Source organism: Pholcus phalangioides, unplaced genomic scaffold, assembly GCF_987345545.1.
Source record: "Pholcus phalangioides strain wild (caught in Gottingen) unplaced genomic scaffold, Ppha-v1.0 ptg000009l_1, whole genome shotgun sequence".
NCBI lineage: Eukaryota > Metazoa > Arthropoda > Arachnida > Araneae > Pholcidae > Pholcus > Pholcus phalangioides.
Genome location: NW_028301602.1, coordinates 50,840,072 through 50,854,407, shown reverse-complemented (window position 1 = coordinate 50,854,407; position 14,336 = coordinate 50,840,072).

Genomic DNA, 14,336 nt, shown 5'->3' with positions numbered 1-14,336 from the left:
AACAGCTTCATTCAAAACCCTGAGAAAATTACACGAAATTGAATCGTTGAATGTTATCAAATATTGCCATACCATAACTAACAAGTCACTTTGTCATTCTAATTTAGAATGACAAAATGTCAAGTTAGTATTGCAAGTATTTAATGCATACTGTAGAAGGTTTGAAAATTGCAGGCCCAGTTTATGATTTGTTAAACTTTAAGGAAACTTCATTCATCAAACTTATTACCACTTGGTGGGATATTGTAAATGTTAAAGCTCCTTTTAAAGGCATTGCAAAAAGAAATGAATTTCACCAACAACTAACGAACTTGCCAAGTGATACAAGATTAGAATTTTTGCAAAATTTTTCTTTGTGGTTGAATAAATGGAAAACATGCAACAGTGACACTGGAAAATTAAGTAATGAGTAAGTAATGATTAAGTAACAGAGGCTCTAATTGACATTGTCAAGTATTGCACAGAAGAATTGCAAATGTCTTACATTCTTACTGGAAAATTTCAAACTGACTCATTAGAAGAAAGATTTGGTTTATACAGACAGTCGGCAGGTGCACAATATAATGTCTCTTTAACACAAATATTTGATACTGAAATCTGATTTCTTCTTTAGGGGGTGTTGCCTCTACACCCGAGATCCTCCGGGGATCACCCCATAAGACTGCACTGGTTAACAATTAAAATAACAATAATAATAATAAGGAAAATAATTTCGTCCCCTCTCCAACAGGTGCACCTAGTCCGAGGTGAAAGAGCAAAAAAAAAGAAAAACGTAAAAAAATAAAAATGTAACAAGCAAAAGGTTGGGGGGGGGGGGGTGAAGAAAGAGTGGCCAACGCGTTCTTACTTAGAGGGAAAGGTGTGGGACATGGGAAGAAACCAGTTCTAACAATTACAGAAGGCCTTTTAACAAGACACAGCTCATTTGAATTTCCACGGTTCATTTGTAGCCAATAGGAGCAGGCAACACAAGCAAAAAAAAGAAGCGATTCACGGCTCATTTTCGACCAATTACAGGATGCGTTTTAACGAGCAACGGTTCACTTTCATTTCTGCAACTCACGGCTTGTCACGGTTCTTTTCACAACGTTTTCAGAAGCCTGCTTGTTCTTGTATGCGATGGAAGTCACTGAGCTATAAGTAAAGTGGAGTGAGGACTGTGCGAGCCGTCGTCCTACGCGACTGCATCACCCTTTTGGAGCGAACCGGGCCATGTTAATGCAATGGGGCAATTCCAAATACGAGACGTGTACATTCCGTTTTTTTTCACTTCTCGGCCAATAACTATGTATTCTTTATCTTCAAAAAAAAAGTATAGAAATGAATACTTACTTTCGTACACGAAATACCCTTTCTTTTCCAAAACTTAAGAGGAACTATTTTTTTTATAAAAAAAACAACATACATTTCTAATATTGTGTTTTTCATTTTGGTGAAGGCTTCCACTTCGAAAATTCGTATCAGTGAATATTTCCGCGAATTAACTGCTGAAAAAAGAACTTTCAATGCAAGAAATGAAATAAAAATTAGAGAGAAAAAAAAGTGTTTAATATATTTTTCCAAACATATATACAACAATGTGCGCATACAAGTTTTTTCCAATAAACAATTTACAAACAGGTCCACAGAGAATAATTTGGAATATTGAAATCACAATTCACAAGAGCACTCTATGTTTGCTATCAAATAATTACTTAGTTACAATGCAAACCTTTGTCTAGTATTTTACACAGACAAACTTTAAATTTGAAGGGATTTTTCCCTTTCCAACATATGCAATTATTCACAGCATATATAAGACAACATTCTTTAACATTTTTATTAGATTGATTTTCATCATGACTACAACTGCCATGTTTTCTCACATTGCAAGGGTACCAGAAACTAACACTTTTTCTTCTAATTAAGACTTTGTAATAATTATTGCATACATAGCTCAGCAGTAATCAACACATTAAGGAAGATGACCAGGTGATGGCCCAAAATTTCAATAGAAGATATTTCACAGGCGATACATTAGAACTTAAATGAACTTGAAACTATCCAAAAAAACTGCATTAAATTGACATTTTCACAATTATGCAATCGAAGCTCAAAGGGGGACCAGAGGTGCTAACATGAAGAAAGCAGGGCATTGTGTATTCATTAATTGGGGAGTTGACATGGAAGAACATGAAGTCACACAAATCTTACAGGACCTTATCCTAATAGACAGTCAATTATTAGAGCACAATCCAGAGGAGTGCTTCCTTGTGCTGTAACATTTTCAACATATGAGAAAGCTGCGCTCATGAAACCTGGGTAACATTCGGTAGAGCTCACCCATGATCTTAGCATCGCTGGGTGGAGAAGGGTAAACTTTCTTCACAAATTTATATATAATTATAAGAACAAGGAGAATAAAAATATAAAGTAAGTGCAAATTCTTTCATACACGATGTGTATCGTCTCCTACCAGTTTCACATTCTTATTTTTTAGCTGATATACTAGGAATTCAAATGGGACAACTCCAAAAGTGTCTTTTAACAAGGTAACAGTTTGCATGAGCATTCCACATACTTTTTGCACCGTTGTTAACACTGACGTAATATCTGATATTTTTTTGTCCCTCCGTTTCAATCTTTACTGGAGCAGTTTTATTTTGCACCTCAATTCAGCTTTGGTGGGACTATCTGACTTCGTCACTTCAGAACTGATCTGGCCTGGAAAATTAGGGCAATCCTCTCTTAACAAAGTGACTGTAGCCAGTAGACTGTTGACAAAGGATAATGCTGTAGCAGCTGCTTCAAATTCAATTTTAACATCTGATTCATCAGTGTTCGCCATGTTGTCATGATTGTGAACAGCAGTTTTCAACCTTTTAAAAATCTGCAAAAAAAAAAATCCTAACTAAAATATTAATTTCATAAACAGTAAACCTCTTATAATGGCCACCTCCAAACAACTGCCATATTTTGTTGAAACCAAAGGATTCCGTCTCAGACTTAACATTACAAGTAACCACCGATCAACTATTTTCGAACGAACACTTGACACGGAGTTGAAAAAATATAATTAGCACAATGAGAAAAATTTAAAAAAAAATTCAAATTGATTTTCAAGGCAGTTTTTTCACAAGAACGTCTTCAGCTATCGGACTGAACATTAAAATGCCCTGGAAAGAAGGCTTAAATTATTTTGGATGGTCTTGTTTGTGGCCGCTGTTAGGAGGTTTCACTGTAATTTTCCATTATAGAGTTTGCAAATAAAATTGTTTCTAATTTTTACGCGACACACAGAAGTTGCCAAAGATTTTGAAAATTATATAAATATATATATTTATAACTATATAAAATAATATATATATATACATACATATTGCAATATAAAAGCTGTGTACTATGGTGCACAATGGCCATTTGATTGTTCGCTGCATAATTGAATACACTGGTTAATCCAATATTATGTGTCAGAACTGTTGATAACTATTTAAGTGGGGCCGATTGTACTTAAAGTTTGAAACCACTTAAACAAGGAAAAATAACTTAATATCTTACCAGTGGAGGGCGTTTAATAAGTGATCAGTGTCGCTTCTGCAAAGGTTGAGGGCGATGTGGAAAATTGAATATAGTAGAAACAGCATGTTCTTTCAAATAGCGTTGAGAAGAGGACTTCTAGCTGTCAGCTGCAAAATTCTAAGCTCAAATAACAAATGTTTTAGCAGGATGTCAAGACCTTCCTTTCACCGCTTCCACCCATTGTTTAAGAACTTCTGGGTTTCGAAGAGGGAACCTTTATTTAAAAAAAAAAGTATATTCATTACCAGGCTTCTCAAGAAAGCAATAGTATCAATCAATCAATCATTGTTCATAATAGTAGCTTAACAATGATAATTGTTTGACGATTATAATACATTAACAATATAATTAGATGTGAACATAATTATAACACTTTGATGATTATGATTTTTCATATTTAGCAAAAACTGATGATGTAAATAATATTAATTGCATTTTACTACTCCTCATTCTCACATCATTTTTCCAAAATGATTTTTACCAGAAATAGAAAATTTTAGGTAATTTGTTTCTTTGATATTTACACTGGATAATTTTAGTTCTTTAAGGCATTATCAGTTTTTTCAGACATAAATGCATATGAAGCATATTTCGTCAGTATTTCTGTAATAAAAATTCTAACCCCAACAGTAATAAGCAATTTCTACACAGTTTCAAAAAATATTTTTGAAGTTTAAAATTCATGTGATATTAATTTGTTATTTTGAATTATGCTCATTAAACAGAAATTGAACGTGAAATGAAAACTACATGCGTTTAATTTTACAATTATAGTATAAAAATTAATGCATCTTTCAATATAAAACCATGTGTACTCACCTATGAAACCGAAGTTTATTTCCATCTTTCTTCAGTTTTCCCCATCGGTTGGTGCAATTATAGGCAGAACATGATATCAGCATTTGTGTATGTACAGATGGACGACTATATTAATGAAATAATATGAAAACAACTGAAAAAAACACCCGAAATGGAAGTTTCCCCTATTGTTTACATGCTAAAATAGCAATGTTTTGCCCGTCTCGCCCACTTTTGTATTCCTCCGCGTTGGCTCGCGCACGTCTGTGTTATTGTATAGGCAGTCTTCACTCCAGTTTACTTATAGCTCAGTGATGGAAGTGTAAGAACCGTGGCGCACTCATTCTTTGAAAAGAGCCGCTCTTCTGGACGGTTCATGAGCGGATCGCCCACCTCTACTTCGGAAACTGTTCCGAACTGACAATGTGTAAGCGTGTTCTCGTAATATTCTGCACTTTTTTTCTGACTCTCATCTTTATTTTTTTCCATTAATATTTTCTATATAGTTCTCTTTTTTTCATCAATTCCGTGTTGGCTTGCGTTTATGTATTTGAGGTTAAATGATTTTTCTTTGAAGAAATCATTGGGGTGAAATAAAACCTTCACACATGTCGTTTTTATGATTTATTCAATATAGGGGGAAAAAAAGAAACCAATAAAAATAAATAAAGCTGTCTAAATTTTCATTAACATTCGAGCACTTTCAAAGTGGTTTACTACAATTCCTGCTTGTATCGCTGAACTTTTGTGACAAGCTTATGACTTTTGAATTTAGAAAACTAATAATTTCCACAACCCTTAAGGTTTTTCTGGACTTGATACCAGCTCCGTCTTCACGCATGGGCCTCACAAAAATGAAATCCGGTTGAAATTTTTTAGAATTTACAAGATAGGGCCTCAGGAAAACCACCTGGTACATACATTCTTTTGGTTCAGCCTATTGTTTCTGACACATTTAATTATATGAGCAGGATCACAAATATAAAGAATAATGGTCTGCTTTGGTTGAATGGATGCTTATAAACGATAGTTTAGAGGGATCATTGAAATATGAAATCGCTTTCCCATTTATAGCATTATTATCAGTGCAAATTGCTATTACTTTATAACCTAGTCCTTCTAAACCAATCACAACTTTATCATTTCAAACAAAACCTCAGCAATGATACTCGAAACAGGTAATATGTGAATAATATCGATTGGGACAACTCCCCAACTTAATATGAAACATTAGATACTACACTCTACACCTAATGAAGGCTCATGCCAAACAAATGGTAAGTGTAACCAAAACACTAACAAGAAATTAGAGTATGACTTGGTTAGAGTATGATGTTCTTAAGACAGCCCTGCTTGGTACTATGGATACAACACATCCTCAGACCGATATTTTGAGATTAGCTCATGGTTAGTGGTAAGTTATTAAAAGTTCTTTTAGCCCCACTGTTTGAAATGGTCAACTCAAGTTGGTTTTTCAATTTTAAAAATCTAAGCCAAACTCCCATTTAACCCTTCAAGTGGTTTTTGAAATTTTCCTGATCAGCATTATAATTGCCACATTGAAATTGAAACCTTGCCATTACGTGTGTGGCTTTCTATGTAGAGAAACCTTTTTGTATTATTTATATTGAGCATATATTTCTCTTTTTTTTTCGCTTCTTCTTATCTAACCTAGAACAGTAGCTAACTCGCCCACTGACAGTTGATTGGTTGGAGGGGAATGGAAAACATTTTATTGTAAAAAAACAGTTTCACTACATTTTTATAGAAGACAAAATATTTCGGGGTGACAGAAATAAAGCAGATCAGGTTTGACAAGATATCTCAGGATTGCCGCTGAAAGGGTAAAAAAGGTCTCTGGGCAGAGCAACATGGTCATAATATTAAAAATTTAATGCATGATCATGTTTATTTTTAATATTGTAGATTTGTGTCTGCAATTTCTTATTGATGGCCTTACTCTCACAGCTGTTAGAATAACTGTTTATTCTACAGTTTATATCTGTTTATCTACTGTATACATATGTTTATCTTCAATGTTATAAAATGTCTGATCTCATATTGATTTTGATGATCTGATCCTCTCTGCTATATCAGGAAATTGCTTATTCTATAATGTATAAAAATTCAAAACACCACGTACATCTGCACACTATTACAGAATACTATGAAAAATAGCATTTTCAATCTATGGAAATACAAGCAGCAATTAAAAAAGAAATTTTAATTTCAAATTATATAAAATAATGTTTATTTCTAATTGCCTTTGGGACTATGACATAGTGTGTGCAACTTTGTTTATGTTAAATGTCATTCAATAAAATTTTGTGTTCAAAAATTTTTCCCTGTCACTGTGTATAATTATTTGTTCATTTCTATTATTCTCACAACCGTTCAAATATTACGTAAGAACAAATAGGGTTTTGTATTTGCTTTTAATAGCAAGGGAGGGAGGGATTGGAATGTAAATTATCTAAGCATTTGGATGAGAACATATTGGCATGGCATTATTCAAATCGGGTTTGAAGAAAAAATTGAATGTATCATCACACAGTTTATTGAGGACATATAACTACAGCAGCTTGGCTAACAATTTTTTTTTTTATAGTTTTTCTGCCTTGGCTAACAGATGAGATTAATGATAATTTTCTTTGATACAAATGCAAGCAACGACATAAATCAGCTGCATCATGAGCTGAATTTAAGCTAATCATTGTCAGAATGTCACTCGAGCATTGATTTACTCGCATCCCCTTTTTGTAATCTTTTCTCCAGATCAGGGCCGTCTTAAGAGCATCATGGCGTCCCGGGTCAAATGATTTTTCCAGGGCCCTACCAGGCAAATTTTCAAAAATCTCAATCGGATCCCATTTTCTCTTGAGGTGTCCGGGTGGGCCCATGCCTTAAGACAGCACTGCTCCAGATGTACGAAAACACAAACGGATGAGGGACACCAACACACTCGACTGTGTTAACACTGGCTTAAGCAGAATAAAGCTGGTGTTTATTGTGTACATAGTTTAAAACAAAAATATCTGTATCTCATACTCCTATAAATTCCAATTTTAAAGCTATTCATTTTAGCGTTTGCTCAGTTTTTATCGTCTTTATAACATTTCTTGGTATTTTAAAAATCTTTAAATTTTCAGCCATATCTGGAATAAATTGAACAATATTCCATAGAAACTTATGGGAAATTGTGTTTCAACAAACAAAAGTGATTCTGGAGCGAATTTCTTTATACAGTACTGTATTCTCATTCAGAGCCACAACTAGATACTTTGTCACCCAGGGCAAGCCGGAATTTTGGCGCCCCTTGCATGCAGAGGAAGCAGTTGAGGATGAATTTGGCGCCCCTTCTGGTTCAGCACTCAACCCGCCTGGCCCCCACCCCCAGTTGCAGCCCTGTCCTCATTTCCAACCAAATTTAATACAGTATCTTATATAACTAGACATAATTATAAAAAATTTCCTGTTAATTAAACATTCATCGCACTGATATAGATTTTTGATAGAATCATACTTCACCCTTTTAATCAAAGCATTGATATGTTATTTGGAAAATGATCAGTACTTGGACCAGATCAAAGTGATAGCCACATTTGACATTTTAATGAAACTCACAGGGCACTAAGATATGCTACACATATTAGTAAACAGCTCAGCAAACCATGCATTGAAGATTATTATTTAGATGAAAGGGGTTTTGAAACCAACTTGATCGTTGCTCTTCTGGGAATTCAAAATGTACATGCACTATTAAGGAATCAAAAAGTTATTTTTTTAGTTTTGCTGGCAAGATGTTAATATTTCCCAAAACCGTTGCCAGGGATTACCCGTCACGTCAGTGGGCCATTTTGTGTCTTTTTTCGTTCTCGTGAGTTTTACTTAGCGTGTTATTTTTGGGTCATATTCTGCTCTTTTTTTCTAGCGCATGTTGGATTGCGAGATAAGTGGTTTTTTAAAATTTTCGTTGTGTATTTTCGATCGACTTAAATTTATTTTTCCCGTTCACATTTCATTTTCATTGTATTTTTGCCAGGTTTGTGTTTTCTCACTTCTTCGATATAAATTCGTAGGTTTTTGGACGTTAGTGTTATAAAACAGTGTATACTTTTCCCGGGTACTCTCAATAACTTTGATTTTCCTTCCACTTGGGCCTATTGTTGTTGTGTTAGTGATTTGAGATAGTTAGCTAATTCTAATAAATACAAAACTTTGTAGCTTAATACTTTTTTTAGAGCGTGTTGTATTCTTTATTTATACATATCTATTTTCTTTTTCGTGTTGAGCATTCTATTTTACGTAATTTTTTTGTATAATCTCTTACGTATATTTTGCATAGTAATATATTTTACATTATTATTCTAATTTCCTGTTAACGTTTCTCATTTTCCTATTTTCAAGTATTATTATTATCTAGCTTTAGCAATAGTGTTAGTATGCCTGGACCTCAACTAGTGTTGTGTAGAGCGTACGACGGGAGGTTTTCCTGGTCTAGGGGTATAGTAGCTGACAGTTTCAACTGTAAAGGGTGCTTGGATAGGACAACGCTGGAACTCAAGGTCGAAGCTTTACGGGAAAAAGTTGAGGTGCTAGAGGGCTCGGTTATAACAGAGCCTCTGGTCGTCGAGCCACCTGTTGATAAAGAAGCAATCTCCATGAACAACGACAGTTTAGAGGGCGAATGGGTGGTCGTGGATGAGGTAGAGGGGGGAATAGTGATAAGGGTTTAATCATCATCGATTCTATGGTTAGGGAACTCGGGAACAGTGTGTGTAGAGATTTTCGGGGTTTCAAGCACTGTTTTCTTCCTGGGGGAAGATTGTCAACGTTCGAGACTTTTTCATCGCCAAAAGTTACCCTTGCAGGTGATTCTGTGGGTAGGAGCGAATATTAGTGCGAGTCTGTCAGAGTACCGGGATTTACTATTATCCGCTACGCAGGGGGTTCAGATGTGGCAGTGATGTTCCAGTACTGCCAAGGGGTAGTAGGTGGTATAGGAGTACGATCCACCAATTCAATTCCTGAAGGACATTTGCTCCTCACTTGGGGTCGTATTCTTGGATGGGATCCATCTAAATAAGAGGGGGCTGGGAGGTTTACGATAGTCTTAGGTCAGGTTTTTTAATCCCAGACCACGTAGTCGGGAATGTGGTTAGTTAATGATAATCACAACAGTACTGACGGGGAATTACCTACCTCTGACTTTGGCAGAAGAGAAGTCAAATTTATGGTCAAAGGACCAGCAGTGTTGGGCTATGGATGAGCGGTTAAAGTCTTGGTCTTAGTAATATCTTCTATGCTCATTTAAACGGTATTTTAGGGCACGTTTAGTATTGGCGAAACGAAACGTGTCCTAAAATACCGTTTAAATTAGCATATAAGATGTGTAAGCAAGACTATAACTGCTCATCCATAGCCCAACACTGCTGGTCCTTTGACCATAAATTTGACTTCTCTTCTGCCAAAGTCATCCAAAAATGTCCCTCACCGTCTGACTTGGATTTCTTCGAATCATGCCACATCAACAAAAACACAAACCAGTTGGTCAACGACCTATCTAGCACACCACCTCTCTCAAAAATCTGGCAACAGTTTCTACAATAATTATTCTTCTCCATCAGCATCACTATCATGTTCTCGGTTGCGATTGGCTCCGCAATTTTTCTTTTTCCGTCCTTTTCCTCTACTCTTTTATTGCCAGTTCATTTTGAATTTGTCTCTTGTCTACAACAGCGAGTAATTCCTGCTATAAGGAGTTTTTCAATAGTTTCTTTCTTCCTTGTTTCTGCTACCAATGAAGGAACTTTATATAGTTCCGAAATGCGTATAGCCGTGTTTGTTTTGGAATTTTGGGTAAATGTAACGTCGATTATTCAATTGTATTATCAAACCCAAAAGGTAATCCATTTCTAATTATATGTTAGGTTTAACTTTTTTTTTTTTTAAATCAGATTTTTTTTTTGACACAAGGAGTAATTGGGTCAAACTGCACCAAAACAAATGACCAACAAAAATAAAATTTGTTCTTGTCATGTCAGGCAAAAATATGATTATAAACAATGATGCCTGAAACTTAAAAACCGATGGCTTTGATGTACAAAAATCACAATGATCATATGAAATGTCATGAAGTGCGATTAGTGATTCTGACCAAAAGCTGTCATAAGATGTTTCTTTTTCTTATACATATGTTTCATGTTTTAATGCAACGATAATGATTTTTAATAGCTTACATGCTGTGAATAAAAGCAATGTTTTGACTGTGCAATGTTTTCTTGAGTTTTTTTTTTATTTTATTAGAAGCATTTATTGGAATAAATAGTGGAGTATATAATCAACTTAGAAATTTTTCAGGTGGTGATTTTTCACAATTAGAATATGTATTGAATTTAAATATAAAAATGTAATGGAGAAAATAAAAAGTGCATTTTTAACTTTCAAATTTAATATACTATCATAATAAAAATTTTGAACATTTTCTATTTTTTCTCTGCATGAAATATGCTGTCAAGGTGGAAAAGTAATAGGACACTTTTCCCCCCTCTTTTGACATAACAGAGATTTTGTATTGAGAGTTATTCATGTCGTGTTTATGTGTGATATTTTTGTGTCAAATAGTGGACATGTGTATATTGTATTTCAGGAAAATTAGTTTGTTGTCCTTGTTAGTTTGGGAAAACGTGTAGGTTACACACCCATTTTTTGTACACATTGTATGTGTTTTCAACATATTCAATTTTGAATACGATCCTGATATCGGAGAGTTTTGCCAATTATTCTAAATTTGGTGTCCCTTGGTGTCAAGTGTGAGCAGATTTTGAGGCATCTTCATTGGAGAAATAAGAGTTTTGTTAAAATTTAAATTCAATCCAGTATAATAAGGTAGGAGATGGTCATTTCTCGAACTTTCGTTTCCGATCTCGAAGGTGATGCAGAGAGAGAATTTTTTTTTATTTTGTTAGTTTTTGCTGGTGAAACACACAAAATTACCGCTTTTCGTGTTTGAAACTTTTTGTCATGTCATCAGTTTTTTTTCTAAAGGATGAGATATGCACGCTGAACTAATTTGTGGATTCAAATTTCATATTTTTAGAAAAGGAAACACATACTCATGTCGTTGATAATTGTTAACGTTTAATTTTAACTAGAATTTTGATTGGAAAATATTTAGATAATTCATAAAAGTGTATTCTATGTGTCATCTTGAATTTAAAATCATGTGTTAATTAATGTTTTTAATTTTCTTTGTCATGTGAAAAATTCTTCTTGTATCATTAACTATGTATCAAAGTATGTCATGTGACCTATCATTGGAACGCTGATTTAATTTCCCATCTAAAGGTAAAATTGGATTATTATTTTGAAATGATGTGTGCGCGTAATTAAGCATTTTCTTTTTTGTATAACATTTGTGCATTTGTCCTTGGGGTCAGAAGAGTCTCCCCGTAGGAAGACAGTTTCGTTCAGGGCGTTGTTTTGTCCAGGTTTTAGACTTTGCCCTCCCCTCTCACCTTAATTGGTCAAAAGTGATGTCGTAAAAATTTACACCACGAATCAAAGTGTGCGCATTTCGAAGCCACGCCCACTTTTCCAGTTTACTTATACCCTTGAGACATCAGTAGATGGGTTCAGTCTTCCGTTTTCTCACGACTAGAAGTGCTGTCCCTTCGATGGAAGTCCCCCCCCACTTTCCGCCCCTTGAAATGTGAAGTTTTCCTCGCGAAATGTAAGTGTTTGCTACTAGCCGAGTCTATACTGATCCTGGAATTTGTCACCATGTCCTGAGCGGAGTCGAAGTACGTGTCTATCTCAACTGAGAAGGTTCCAGAGAGTTGTCAGCACCTCCTAGAGATAGAAGGCCTGTGCAGTCTGCTTGTGGCGTCAGTAAGTAGTCCATTTTCCCTCAGAATATTCAGGGAAAAAAAAAATTCCCTGCTTGTGCCAGTATCATTGTTGTGAGGAAAAGAAATAATCGTGCTCAGAATTTGCGATTTCTATGCCTCACATCCAATCACTATGCAGTATTTGTGAGCCAATCAGGAAGATTCTACGGCAAAATAAGAATGAAAATGAAATAGAATGCCATATTTCAAAATGTGACAAACTTGCTAGGTAGTACGAATGACGTTTATGGCAAACAGTGCAGAGGCCTATCTCTAGGTGGTGCTGATCTGGTACCTTTCATTATCAAGGTTAAAGGATATGCAATCTTCAACAGAAAAAAAGACTAAGCCATATGCATACCAGATGTCACTGGGAAGTCATGCGTGGTACATTACAAGATAACGTAACATACTGCTCAAAAGAAGAAACTATTGTACCACCAGTTTAAACACTGGGTGTCCTGAAAAGTACAACAGTATGATTGAAATACAACAATGCATGGAATCCGGGTACACTCAAAGATATCTACGATAAATGTTTTAGCGTAAACGCTAGATTTCATACTTTTTTTCAAAAATATGCTAGCTATGCTTATGAGACCGCCTGTCTGGTATTCTGGGGACCCTGGTACTGACAAATCTGCACAAGTTGCTATCAACATGAAAGTGAAACATCAAGTTCCACCCCAGATCCATGTTCTTATCAGTTTAGTTCTTTTAGTCATTTTTTTTATAAGGACTGCACAAAAACAATTAACATGAAAAGCAAATGACACCTTTTGATATTTTTGATTTAAAGTTTTATATTCTGCTAGAGAGGTTTTTTTTTTAAATGTCATCGGAAAAAATATAGGTTTTCACATAACATTTTGAAACTTGGAGGTTTGGACAATTTCAGACACTTTTGGACAGTTTGTAGAGACTATCCTGTAAATATCTTAGAGAAGTCAAAGCCGTCGTGATATGGCTCTTGGTTTTTTGTTGTGGTTTTAGCACGTTGTTGCTCGCGTGTGTTATGTCCGTGCCATGCGTTTGATTTTTGTGATTTGTTTTTGTTAATTAAAGTAAATTAAATAGATTATTCCATTGTCAATCACTACAACTGGTGACCTATATTATGAAGAGAACAGGCAACGAAAGAATTTAAGCAGGTAAAAAATGCAACTGGTTCGGCAGAAATTGCCCATGTTTCTGTAAAAGCTCCACCGTTTTGGCGAGCCAATCCGGAGATCTGGTTTAGGCAGATGAAAAGTCAGTTTCTCTTGGCAGGAGTGACACCCGAGGTGACAAAGTATCATCGCATCGTATCTGCCTTGTAACCCGAGGAGATCTCTGTTGTCGGGGACATTCACCAGCCTGCCCACCACAACATCTTACGCTACGCTAAAACACTGTTTGTGCACGCAGTATGCAGACTCGGAGGAACAGTGGTTGCGTGATCTAATTTCTGGATTGCAACTGGGTGATCGAAACCATCACGCCTTCTCCTGGAAATGCGAAGTAAAGCTGGGCAACGGGTGAGTGATGATATTTTGAAGTCTCTTTTCCTCCAGCGGCTGCCTACAAATGTTCAGCAAATACTAGAAATATCCAATGATAGCCTGGATAAATTGGCAGAAATGGCTGATGCCATACTTGCCGCCGCAGAAAGTTCCACTGCAGTTCATGCGGTGTCAGCTGAAGCTTCGCAAATGCAGACCATTCTAATGGACATTTCTTCCTGTTTGCAGCGTCTCGAAACGCGTGCTCAATCCCAATCAAGAAATCACTGAGGATCTCATCAGCGTTCCAGCAGTCATGACAGAAATTATCAACACTGCTGGTACCACTGGCGTTTCAAAGAAAAAGCAACCAAATGTGTTCAGCCTTGTAGTTTCAACCTGCAGGGAAACTAGCTGGGCCGTCACTCGATTCTCAGAGTGACGGCAAACTCGAGTGCTTCCATCTATATCTGTCCGAGCAATCATCCTCCATGAAGTTCCTCATTGATACAGGCGCGGATGTCTCTGTAATTCCTGTTCGACAAGGATGTCTGGTTGATCCTTTAACACAACTTCGATCAAAAGGTCAAATCTCAACTGCACCACAAAT